The sequence below is a fragment of the Limulus polyphemus genome, unplaced genomic scaffold, assembly GCF_000517525.1.
Source record: "Limulus polyphemus unplaced genomic scaffold, Limulus_polyphemus-2.1.2 Scaffold6285, whole genome shotgun sequence".
Taxonomy (NCBI): Eukaryota; Metazoa; Arthropoda; class Merostomata; order Xiphosura; family Limulidae; genus Limulus; species Limulus polyphemus.
The window spans coordinates 24,140-37,551 of NW_013671895.1; the positions used below are offsets into that span (position 1 = coordinate 24,140).

At 33.2% G+C, this 13,412-nt stretch overlaps 1 long non-coding RNA gene across 3 annotated transcripts in view; it reads right to left on the reverse strand.

The window, feature by feature from the left end:
• Positions 1 to 3,317: 3,317 nt before the first annotated feature.
• LOC106473574 overlaps positions 3,318 to 13,412 on the reverse strand; it is a 19,233-nt gene continuing 9,138 nt past the window's right edge. For all 3 annotated transcript variants that reach the window (XR_002613732.1, XR_002613731.1, XR_001291686.2), the window contains exons 2-3: positions 10,431 to 10,583; positions 3,318 to 4,452 (exon numbers count right to left, since the gene is read on the reverse strand). This is a non-coding gene — a long non-coding RNA (uncharacterized LOC106473574). The remainder of the gene's footprint in view (positions 4,453 to 10,430; positions 10,584 to 13,412) is intronic.

Below are 13,412 nucleotides of genomic sequence, written 5' to 3' on the forward strand. Positions count from 1 at the left end.
ATGCAAAACTGAAAATTTGTATGTATCCCTGCATTGACCAAATGATCCTCCAAACCAACTTGGGTGAAGATCCATCGACATCCTGCGAAGTAGTTATATGTACATACAACAAACAGTACTATTATATTTATATAGATAAGTATCAATTTAGTGCACATTTATTGATATTCTGTATCATTTTGAACGTACGATGTTTATCATTATAAAACCTACAGTAGAACTTGGATCTTCTTGATTGGAACGCTTGTGTTTTATCTCTTTTACTTTATGTTACAAAAAGATACATGTGCACTCATGGCATTCTCTCTCTCAAGATTTGACGGTTCTGAAAATGATCTTTAATAATAAATTAACGTCATTATCTTGGGAGGACGAGTATCCGTCATCTTTCCCATCTTCAGAACGAATCCTGATCTAAAAACCATGACAATAGACTTTCAGAACTCTGGTTGCCCAGTGTAATAATAACTGCTGTACTTATATTGATATGTTCCATCATATGATTGCCCAAATACAAATCATATGGTACAATTGCTATAGTGATTGAATCTTAGATGTCTCTACAGTTTAGAAATCTAAACGATTACAAGAACAATTGAAAAGTAGTAGTATTTATTTCACAATCTAAACAAAGGAAATCTTACACGTTCAATGTGATTGGATAGACGAATAACGATTAATGTGCACCTGACCTTCACGCGAGTAGCGAGTTGTTATCACTAATGGTTGAACACATAAAGGCACTGATACTAACTCGTCGCGAGGATCTTACGTCATACTCCACACTTTGGAGTTCACGAGGTATACCAGGTATACTCGATAAGCTGCTTCAATTTTTTTGTATATTATTTGTCGCAGACATTTAGTATGAAAATATTTTTAAAGTTTGTTTTACACATACTGCAGTTGTAGCTTAGTTTTGGATTTTATATATTTTGTTTTTCTAGTGACTTTCATTCTAACTTATCGGGGTTGTTTTTAGTTTACTTATTAATTTGTGTTTAACTCGAAAGAAGGGGGAGTGGCGATAGTTTCAATAAAGGTTTTTAACGTTTCCAAACACACCCACGTGTCCTTAGTAATGTTTTTCTCTGCCTTATATTGTAGTGTATGGTTCTGTTTTTCATCAAATATCTGAGACTTGTGTATTGGTTTCGCGTCTCTTTCCTTGTGTGGCGCACTTGGTTGTGGGTCGGACTGAAACAGACTTCAGTACCTGATTACTTAGAGCTTCCTGTTGGCGGACTTGTTTTGAGATACATCCGCGAGCCAGAAAATAGCACAGAATCATATCTTTGGGAAACGCGGTGTTATTCTACAGAAAGACTGTAATATAATTAATTGAACTCATACATTATCTAATATTGTACATGTCAAGTATTGATACTTTATATAAAACGTTATTTTGTTTGGTTTGGTTGTTATTAAGCACAAAGCCACACAATGGACTATCTATGTTATTTCCACCAAGAGTATCTAAACCCAAGTTTTAATGTCGTAAGCCTGTAGACACTAGGGGAGGCAGATATTCTGTAATCAACATTTCAAGATGGCTCTAGTTAATTTTGACTGAAATAATTAAAAATTCCCAAGTACTCTCTTTATCTTAAAACTAGGGAATTTGTTCTTGTTTTTTCCAGATATTTCATATGTTAATCTTCATTATATGGTCTACAGCGATACTAAACATGTTAACGAACAGGGAATCCTCAATAGCCGCGATAGGCAGGAGTAGAGTAAATTAATCTATGATACCTTTGTTTCCCTTTTTATTAGTTATACTAGCAGAGACCCACAAAACATCTGCGGTCAGTTTAGTATCTTTATTGCAAGAGTATTTCTTTTAATACAGGATTTGTAGAATAATAATAATATTAATAATAAAATAATTCTAATCGCAGACACTGAAATCTATAAGTCCACTTGTCTTAGTCCTAACATTTAGTTAAGCCTTTATTAAGTACGGCCTGTATTCGATACAGAGATAAATTAACACTGTAACTTGTGAACGTTTTTTACTTTAGTTCAGTTAGGGCTAAACATTACGGCACTTAATACTATCTATACATAATCTTTTAATATTATTATACGACCTACCGTTAGACCTTTTTAAAAAAACTTTGATTAGCTTTTAGTATGTTGTATAAAATGTCTACTAACGCATATATACGTCCATTTTGACGTAACTCGACGATTTAACAGAGATACGTTTTCAAATTGCGAAAAAGGTGCAATTTTTTGTACATTTTAGTCCAAATATATATTTAATTTTCGATCAACCGTAGATTACTCGCTTCTAATTGACAGGAAGCCAAACTACTTAATTACGTTATAAGTTGCTATGACATCAGTGTGTGACAGAGAGACAGACAGTTTCTCCTTCAGTTTGTTTTGAATTTCGCGTAAAGCTACACGAGGACTATCAGCGCTAGCCGTCTCTAATTTAGACTAGAGGGAAGGCAGCTAGTCATCACCACCCACTGCCAACTCTTGGACTACTCTTTTACTAACGAATAGTGGGATTGACCGTTACTTTATAACGCCCCCACGGCATGTTTGGTGGGAAGGGGATTCGAACCCGCGACCCTCAGATTGCGAGTCAAGCGCCCTAACCACCTGGTCATGCCGGGTCGAGACAGACAGACAGATATACACTGTATTTTATAGTATTAGATTTTTTGTGCGCCAGCAATACGAAGTGTGTTGCACGCGTATACCCGATTCGATTTCATTACTGATCAGGATTTTTACCAGCTTACCCTCAAATTGAAATTCTTGTAGGCAAGATTGTAATAAATTAATCTATGAGACCTTGGGCATGGTTAAATACATGAGTCCAAAACTGTAATTAGAGATAAAAGTTTGTACTTAAAAAAAATATATATACAACTCAGAGCCATTCTATGAGCCACTCAGTCCATATTCAGTCAAATAATACAATATATAACGTTTTCAAAAACTTTTTTTTTTGTCAAGCTTAATCTTTTACTGTGCAAATTTTACAGTAAAGATAAACATATAGGAACAGAATATATGTCCCCCTCAGGGCTTGTAATGCTAAATTTTGGGTTTTGATACCCGTGGTGGATACAGCGCAACTAACACTGTGTAGCTTTGTGCTTAAAAACAAACCGAATTCATAATTTTCAACTGTAGCAGGAAAATAAATATTTGAAAGAAAAATTATAGCAGGATTATTATTATTGATTTTAAAAGGATATTAATTATTTCTTAACGAATTTACTCGTTTACTGATTTGAGTCCATTCAAAAATAATTTGTTAAACGTTCTCATTTTTATTTAATAATTCAATAATGTACATCATAGGTTGAATCAGAATCTTCAGTAACAGTTTCAAACATAAACTTTTATATAATCTATTTTAATCGTCAATTTGTCAAGTTTAATGTTTATTTTCACAAGTTCTCACAAGGAAAAGTATTCAAAATAATAGAATATAAAAAGACAATCTTTCGAAGAATTTCTACAGACTTAATCGTTAGCTTAATTTGTGTTAGAATTAAACAACAATGAACAAAGAACAAATGTGATCGTTTACTTTCCAGAAGTTAATGCTACACACATTTAACCCTGTATTACACACTGTAACGTAGAGGTAACGATTCTATCTTTGTTATGTAACACACATACAAATGTTTCACTTCTGTAGTTAAATGCTCTTACTTCCGGGCAACAGTCTAAATAAATCATGGTATTATTTTTGTTAGCACTTCAATTGAATAATGACACTTTTAGATAACATACTCATTTATATTTTACCGAAATATATTTTACAAAAATAGATTATCTGCAATATAGCCCTATTTAAGTAAAAAATACAAAGAAAAGATTTTTCCCAACATATTTTTTATAACGTTTACAATAAAGAGTTACAATAGATATTAACATGATTTATTTATAACGCGTGTAATAGTAGGTTACAATAGATATTAACATGATTTTTTATAACGCGTGAAATAGTAGGTTACAATAGAGATTAACATGATTTATTTATAACGCGTGTAATGGTAGATTACAATAGATTAACATGATTTTTTTCGTGACATTACACTGATCTTGGCGATATGAAACAAATGCCAGTTAATACATACATATTTAGACGTTAAATGATAGATGATGGGTGAGACATTGCTATTATCTCTCCTTGTCTCAGCTCAAGATGCATTTTTGATTTCAGATTTTTAAAATATACTCTTCCCCTCACACATGTTCTTGGTGCATATGAGGGGTAACTGAGTAAGTTTTAACAAAAAGTCTATTACACCTGAACATCCATCACAGCAGGCTCCCAGAGGACACAGTAAAACGTACCACTCTGCGAAGAAGAAGGCAACAGGGTACCCGATGAAGATGAGGACAAAGAACCAAAAGATGCTCCAGATGCACTTACACATTGTTGGTTTCTATTCTTCAACAAACGACTTCTTGGGTCTATAAACACAACAACAACATCAACATAAGAGTTAAGTCACAGAATATCTACATTCAGAGAATTAGTAAAGTACTAGACCACCGTGACCCGTTGAAGAATTCAAGCTAATTTCAATATTGCACCGAAATGAAGGTTTATTTTGAGATAATTTAATTAAATATTTCTGTCCATTCGTGTTATTTGTAATTCAAGAAAATATATTTGATTGTTGATCGGGAGTAAAAGGAAAGACCATTTCATTTTTCAAAAAAAGTGAAGTAAGATGTTTCGTAAAGAGCGCGAACGGTAGTGTGAATGATTTTTTGATTGAGAAAATAAGCAAACAAACAATCTCAGAGTTTTAGTAGTATATAGATAGATTCTTCAAGATTTTGTTTTCGTCATATTACGCCTTTTAATGAAGATGGGAACATTGACAGGGAAATCATGTAATAGCCAATGCTCGGCGAGAGGTTTTCGTTTATAAAAGTTTGTTGTTTTCGACTTGATTTTTATTTCATTACCTCCTCTCCATAGTTACTATTTGCAAATAGTCAAGGTTTATTTTATTGTTGTTCTTTCTACGCGCTGTTATAACACATTTTCATCTCATCATTTAATTTCCGTTGTGCATATATTATTATATAGAAGATATTTTAAAGTGATTCATCAGGTGGAAAACGAGTAGATAGATAGATAAACCTATATGCGGCGCCATCTAGTGTACCTAAATACATCTAGAAAAACGGGGCTAACTCGGTAACTCGTGGCCCGATTTTAACGAAACTTGTTTTATTCTGTTTCTATTCTCATTTTATTACAAATATGGCGTTATTGTGCGCCGTGTTTAATGTATTTAATTACAGACAAGCACACAAACAATCTTAGAGTTTTAGTAGTATTATTGTGAGCTATATTTTTATTGTTGTGATTTGTTTATTAGCCAGAGGGAGCTGCAGATTTTAATAATGACGTTAAGATCGAGAGGTTTAATGATATTAAGCCTAGAAATGTTAAGTTGATGTCAGATCCTTGAGTACATTCGAAGCTAAATTACAACTATGAGATAGTTGTGAAGTATATAGTTTTCAAAATAGAGAGTTGAATCATAGTGAGTTACTTTGTATAAATATGTTGATTAGTTTCACGCTAGTTCAAGTCATTTGTAACGTAGGCCTACAGCAATTTACGACAATGTACAAATGTTCAATCTTATAGAAACGTTAAAGGAGAAAATAAACTAATTACTTATAGTTTATGTGGACAGGACTTTGAATTATATTTCACCAGATGATTTAAAAGAACCCACCAACCAAAGCACAAAGTTACAACAGTATTATACCCAGACAAAGTAAGATATTGACCTTTCTCACGCACAGACAAGTTGGTATATACTTCTTTATTCTCTCCAACTTGTTTGTATATGGAGCATTTCCATAAGGATATATGTTGTGCTAACGTTTAAATTTAACATGATTTTTTTTAAACATCTTGATTTTTCTGTTAGTGTTAGGACACTGTTTTGATATTTATTCTAGAACCAAAATAATTAGTTGCACATTTCTCCCAAACTGTTGGATAATTAGAATTCCATGCCACATATGAAAACTAAAAAACAGTTGTAGAAACATGACAGGGTATGCACCCTAAATTATGCCTTGTATAAAGACGTCTGTTGTTGTTTTACCGCAATCCTACGCAATGAGCTATCTCCACTCTGTCCACCACGGGGAATCGAACTCCATATTCTAGCATTGCAAGTCTGTAACCTTACCGTTGGCCTATCGTGGGACAATAAAAATTTAAGTTAGGAACGTATCTGGGGGCTTTGGGGGGCTGGTTGCTCAGAACTTATCCGTGTTTTTTATATCAAAAATAGTAGTCACAAGTTTTAGCTTTTCGTGATAGAAATTCCATTAAAGTGCAGTTTTAAAGTTAATCTTTTTTCTGAAAACCTGGATATTATGGATTTTAATTGTACGGTCTTTAAACATTTCTTTCAATGCGGCTCCTAAAACCTCTACTACGTGGTCACGCACCGTTAGCGCTTGACCGTCTGATATGGACCTCCTCGGATAATCCTAGATACCTCACTTTGTGTTATTGAAGAGAAGAGTAATTATGTGGGGACATCATACAGAATGGAACAAGTAATCTTGTGGACATCATACAGAATAGAACATGTAATCTTGTGGACATCATAAAGAGCAGAACAAGTAATCTTGTGGACATCATACAGAATGGAACATGTAATCTTGTGGACATCATACAGAACAGAACAAGTAATCTTGTGGACATCATTCAGAATGGAACAAGTAATCTTGTGGACATCATACAGAATAGAACAAGTAATCTACGCTACAGGGATTCACATTTAAGGTAGTGCATTTTAAGATGATAATTCTGAGGGAATTAATGTTATAAGTTTATAGGAAACCAAAGACATCTATATCCTATGTCGTGTGTGTGGTAATATTTAATTAATAAAAGTTATGCACCATTTAATATAAAAACTTGCATCTTGTTTCACCCACACTTTTTCGGGCCATCATCAGACAGAATGAAAGTAGACGAGACAACTGTATATATTTTTAAAAACTCGTTCCAATAACACGTGACACGTGGTAGTTTTAAATAAACGTTCTACTTAAAGAAACAACACCAATAAACAGATGTGTACAATGGGTAAGGTAAAATATTCAAAATAACTATAAAACAATATACAAAATATAGTTACTAAATACACGTATTCACATCTGCAGGTTTATACAATATAAATTCAGGTACATATGGAGGACTGAAATTCCTAGACCTTCATGTATATTTAAAGAAAACCCTCTGTGTTTAATTATTTCCAGCAATTTTTTTACATTCAGTTCAGTATAATTACTCATGGAACAATTGGATTCGGTATCATCCAATAGGATACGGTGGTTATAGTTACTAATATGTTCTGCTACACGTGATAAAGTATAGTTTTCATTTTTTACAGCAAGTTTGTGTTCATTCAAACGACGTTTTAGTTTACGGTTTGTCTGACCGATACAGACACTGTTGATTGCACACTTTATTTTATAAATTCAGTTTCTGCTAAAGTTCGTACTCGAATAGCTTGGTACGAAATTCAAAAGAAAAATTTTTAATCTTATCTTCCAATAAATCAAGGAGGGAGGAAGATGTCTAGATTGAACCTGACCCTCCCAGGTCGTTTACTACGACCTAAACACCAATTCAGACAATCCTGGTGTTCTAATGAAGGATATACGGTCATAAATGTTAATAAGAGATCTGTAAGTGATTTGGAAGTCTGAATATCGAGTAAAAAAACCTCTATTTGATTTGAAATCTTAGTAAAATACGGTAGGCAAATAACTTTAACATTTATTTATAATTAAAAGCAATACAACGTTAAAATCTTACACAATAAATAATTACTAAAAATAGGGATTGTTGTTTCGATTCCTAAACTTAATACTATCATGTGAATTGTTTAAGTGGTGTAAAAATTATTTTAACTTAATGTCACCAGAACTGGTAAAAAACTTTCAAATCCACCAGGCTTCACAATCCGCACACATTGTGTAAACACCAACTACCCCGTCTTGATTACGGATTTCAAAGTCATCTCATCTGGATCATCCAATATTGAACTTTTAATTAAACAAAGTTTATCTTTTATAAATTAACTCCCAACTTTAAATAATAACACAACTTCACTACAATTAAATCTGTTCTGAATACTTGGATAATATTGTTGCATTATTCTATTGTTTATTGTTTATTTGTTAATTTATTTCCTACTTTTATTCTGTATTTTAATTACTTTTATAGAATGTTTAAACTTTATAAAATGTCTGTACTTAATAATTTACCCTGTTCAATATAGCTTGCTGAAGATGGAAAATGTATATTCCGAAACGTTCAAGAATTAAATGTTTGTCATTGAACATACATGTGACAAATATATTCATATTGAAAACTTCACAATACTCCGGGAAGACTAATTTAGGAGGAAATCAAAAAATTATGAAACATAATACAGTGATCTTTTGTACATATTGTCAAAACCTTTTTCCATTCATATTCCGATTATTATTAAAGATGACTGTGAATTTGTTGAAAAACTGACCCAAAAATTGGAAGAGAATGAATCCTATTTCCTTAGATGTAGTAGCTCTGTATCCAGATATTAAGCATGTTTATAGAATTAACTGTGGAATGTTTTTTTACAAAGATACGAAGAATTAGTTCATCCTAGGTTTAACAAAAGTTTTATCTTAAAAAATTTAGATCTAGTCTTAGAAAATTGTTTTTTATTTGTGAGAAACAAATTTTCCATCAAATTTCTGGTAGAACAGTAAGTACAAAAGTCTCCAACTTATTCCAATATCACTATGGGAGTTTTTGAAATGCTATCATTTAATATGCTAACTATTTATTTTGAAGAAATTATATAGATTACGTAAAAAAAATTAAAATATTTCCAGTCAATTATTTGATGATATAGAAGGATACTGTGGGTAAGTTGGGATTTTAAATTCGATAAATAAGAGAAATTAAGTTGACTTTTGAAGGAAATGAGAATACCTTGTCCTTTCTTAGATATGATGGTAAGTGTTTCACAAAAAAAATTAGATTGTAACTGATATTTTTTACAAACCCACAAAACAAAAATACAAATACTATACTGACCTTAGAAAGTCTTAATTTGTTAAAACAACAAAATCGTATACACTATATTTAATTTCATAATAGTTATTTCTTAATTTTTAAAAACAACAACACTATGCGAAAACATAAAGCTAAGCCACCGATAACTTTATAGGTTGTTTGCTCGAAAACTTCTCAATGGGAGATTTTGGGTTGTGCTTATCGCAGAGACCTAGCTTTGAATTTTAACTTTATAAGCTTTCAAGATCACAGCTAAGGCAACTCGGCTAAGTGTTCTCAGCAAAGTTTGAAGTTTGGTCAACTCTTCAGAAGAGGTGGATATAAAGAACAATATGTACATAGAAAATTCATGGTGCAATTTCATTTTGCTTGAGCTTTTTATAGCTGTTAAATCTTAGGAAAATTCAGGAAATATTTTCTGATAAACAACATTCTTGTACGAAAATCCACTGGCAAATGCTAGCCTGGTTTTTCTGGAAACGCTGTGTCACGTATATGAGTATACAACGAGAACAAAACGTTTTCATTGTGATATTTTATATACATGTATGTTCATTCACATAGCAGGAGGAACACAAAACTTGTATCTTCAAAATAAAAAAAATAAAGTAACGAAATTACTTTACGGACACAGTCCTAATACAACAGGCACTTGCATACAGACACATTATTAATATTATGTAATACAGAGTTTGTTTGTTTCACAATTTTCAGCGAAAAGTACACACATTTTAAACTCTAGAATAGAGGGAAGGCAGTTAAATGGCAGCATCAACTGCCATTTCTTGGGCAACGTTTGTCAGCCCGAATTTTAATTGTCGTTCGAATAGTAGTTTATGTTATTAAAAAGTATCTCACTAACAAGGCCTTAGCTCAATTGGTATACCACTCTCCTAGCAGGTCTCGGGTTCAAACCCAAAGCAACGAAATATGTATTGTAAAAATAAACTATCAAATTGGTGCCCAACTAGTAGCATCCCACGATCCTGATTTTAGGATTAGAAACGAGGACAGGTCGTGTTTTTTATGAGAGGGGAAGAATGTAGTAGTTTGAATTGTTAAAAATAGACTAGTAGGTTAACCTTTGATCTCAGTTGGTGGAATACTCGCCTCGCGTGTGGTAGGTCTTGGGTTCAAATTTTTAGAGATAAAATAAAATTTCGTGATAAAATGAAATTACCCCCAATCTTATAGTCCATCCACGACTTCAAAGTGCCGAACGCGTACCATGAACCCTTGAATTCGCTGTCTGAGTAAGCTAATCACTAAACTGCGGCTCATAGTAAGTGTTTACGTCTTTTGCTAAAGCAAAATAAACCTAACTTACCTGTATCAAAAGTAGAGAGCAACAAAGACGCAACTAGATTCACTAGGAAAAGTTGATCAAATAAAAAAGTACTCTGCTGACAAGAGTAAACTGACGTATGATGAGGTAAGTCTGGAACAAGATAATCTGCCCTTTGCACTTTAGTCAATCAACCTAAAGATAAGGAAAATAAAATATGAAACCAATTCATCTGTGTGTGCACTGAACTGTTAGTGGGCGGATCCATATCTAGAACATGTGTACTTGACAATCTTTTGAAGGGAATAAAAAAGATTGGTTTGTTTTGAATTTCGCACAAAGCTACACGAGGGCCATCTGCGTTAGCCGTCTCTAATTTAGCAGTGATAGACTAGAGGGAAGGTAGGTAGTCGACATCACCCACCGCCAACTCTTGGACTACTCGTTTAGCAACGGATAGCCGGATTGACCGTCACATTATAACGCCCCCATGGATGAAAAGGCGAGCATGTTTGGTGACGGGGATTCGAACCCGCGACCCTTAGCTTGCGAGTCATGCGCTCTAACCACCAAACCATACTAGGCAAGAGAATTGGAAATGCCTAGCGAGGAAATTTTTAGAATAAAATAGGGAGAAATAATGCAGTTTCCTGCATTATAAGCCACAGAATAACTGTAGACAAATGTCAGTTGCTCCCCCATTGATTATGCGCTTTCATATGTTCTTTATATTATTGAAGACGGTTATTTCTAATATTTAAAGAAAAAATATTGGCTGATATTTTATGAAGCGATATTCTACAGGCCCTGAAATCGGGAACTTTAGAAAGTACGTTACTCTCAATAAAAAGGTCAGTTTATGTCCCAAAACAAAGGCTGAAATTTATATAAAAATATAAGAAATCCAAGAATCTTTTTAAATGATCCCTATGTTAACTGTCACTGTGCAAAGGAATTCAGATCAAAATCATTGTTCTACACCATCAAATAAAGTTTTTGTTTTTGTTGTAATGATAAAAACAATACCTTTCTTTCACACGGCATATTAAAAAGACACCCAGAACGTATTTTTACAATGATCGAACTTGTAGCTTCCCATTTCACGAGTCTTAGCTATGTAACTATGGCAGACAGTTGAAAAAGTTTGAAAGATTATGTGAAATTGTTTGATTGTTTGTTTTTGAATTTTGCACAAAGGTTGTTTGGTTGTTATTATACAAAAAGCTACACACAATGGGCTATCTGTGGTCTGCCCACATTAGGTATTGAAACCCGAATTTTAGCGTCGTAAGCCTGCTGAATGACCGTTGAGTCACTGGAGGAGACAATACGAAGGCTATATACGCATAGCTGTTCCTAATTTTCAACTGGCAAATTAAAGGAAAGCAGCTGGTCAACAGCGCCCACCGTCAACTTTTGGGCTTCTATTATATGCCCGAAGAGCGAAATTTGACTATCACTCTTACAGAGCACCCACGTGCGGAGCACATTTTAGAGGTTACAAAACGAAAACCGTGAACTCCCGGATTAACAGTCCGATTACACCAACTACTGGACCATGTCGGGACAATTGTGTTACAATAACTTATTACGTGGTGTAAAAGCCAATTAAATGTGCATGTTTTATTGGAAACGGCTTCAGTACAAAAATGGCATTGAAACAACGAGCTAACACGAGTTAGCACACAGTTTCTACTCAAGGAACTCTAGATTCAGTTTAATTTTTCAATTTATATTTAAATAATAATTGATGAGTAAAATAGATATCGATAGAGGTAGATACAAAATTTCTAAATTTGTATTAAGGTCCAATTTAAAGTCTAGCTACGATCTTTTTACCATCTCCCAAAGGATCAGCGGCAACTTTATTTGTTTGGTGTTAAGCACAAAGCTACACAATAGGTTATCTGTGCTATGCTTGCCACGGGTTTCGAAACCCGATTTTGAGAGTTAGAAACCTCCAGACTAACTGCTAAGACACTGGGGGAGGGGGAGGGCAACGGTAACTTTAACACCTTATACCATAAAATCCGGGGTTCGATTCCCCACGATGCCAAGTGTGCAGATAGTCCATTGTATAGCTTTATATTAAGTATTTCTGTCTTATGTCGTTCTGTAAGCCTGAAGTCCAGAACGAGCAAAATATCGAAAATACTCATTTATTTAAATACTCGTGATAAATAAATCCGAAATCTAGTAACATTTCTAATAAGGTATCTATTGTCAGATAAATCAATTTTATTTTTTATCCAATTTATATTAAATAATCTCTTTATTTTATTTTTTTTTGTATTCAAATTATGGAAGTCCAACATCTAATTTAGTATATTAAAGTAAAAGGCAAAAACAACGTTTTCTGGGATAATGAAAGGTAAGATTTCTAGATCCTCTATTACGAAACAAGAAGTTTATACAAAAACAACTTTTGTATATGTGTGTGTGTGTGTGTGTGTGTTTCTTCCACAAACAAAAGTTGGACTAAAAAAAAACACTCGTAAGTGTCGATATGGATTGCCTTATAATTTGTTGTTACGAAATAGTAGACCTAATCTTTATTTTTGATTACTTTACACGGAATTGTGTATTTACCTACTACTACAGATATAAAATCTTTATCAGTTGTTTCAGCCGACTAGTTTCAATAATAGAAATACCATCACCAGGACTTGTGAATGTATTGTTAGGTCAACCTAATAAAAACGTGAAAGATGAAAACGATAGATAAAACGAAAAACTTCTTATTTACATAAGTTTCGAACGTTTCGGAATACATTTATTCCATTTTTACCCAATTTTAGCGAAATCTGCATGTAATATTATAATTAATTTACTTAAAATATTAAGAGTTAAACTTAAACCAAAGGAAGTACAGATTATTAAATAAGTGACCTCGTTTACACTTTTAGTTTTATTTCTTGGAGTTTAATATAGGCCTAAGCTAACACTGTATTCACAAGCCCTGTTGCTTCTTACTGTACTATCGAAAATAGGAAGCCGAAACAACAAAAAATTTATTTTTCCTTG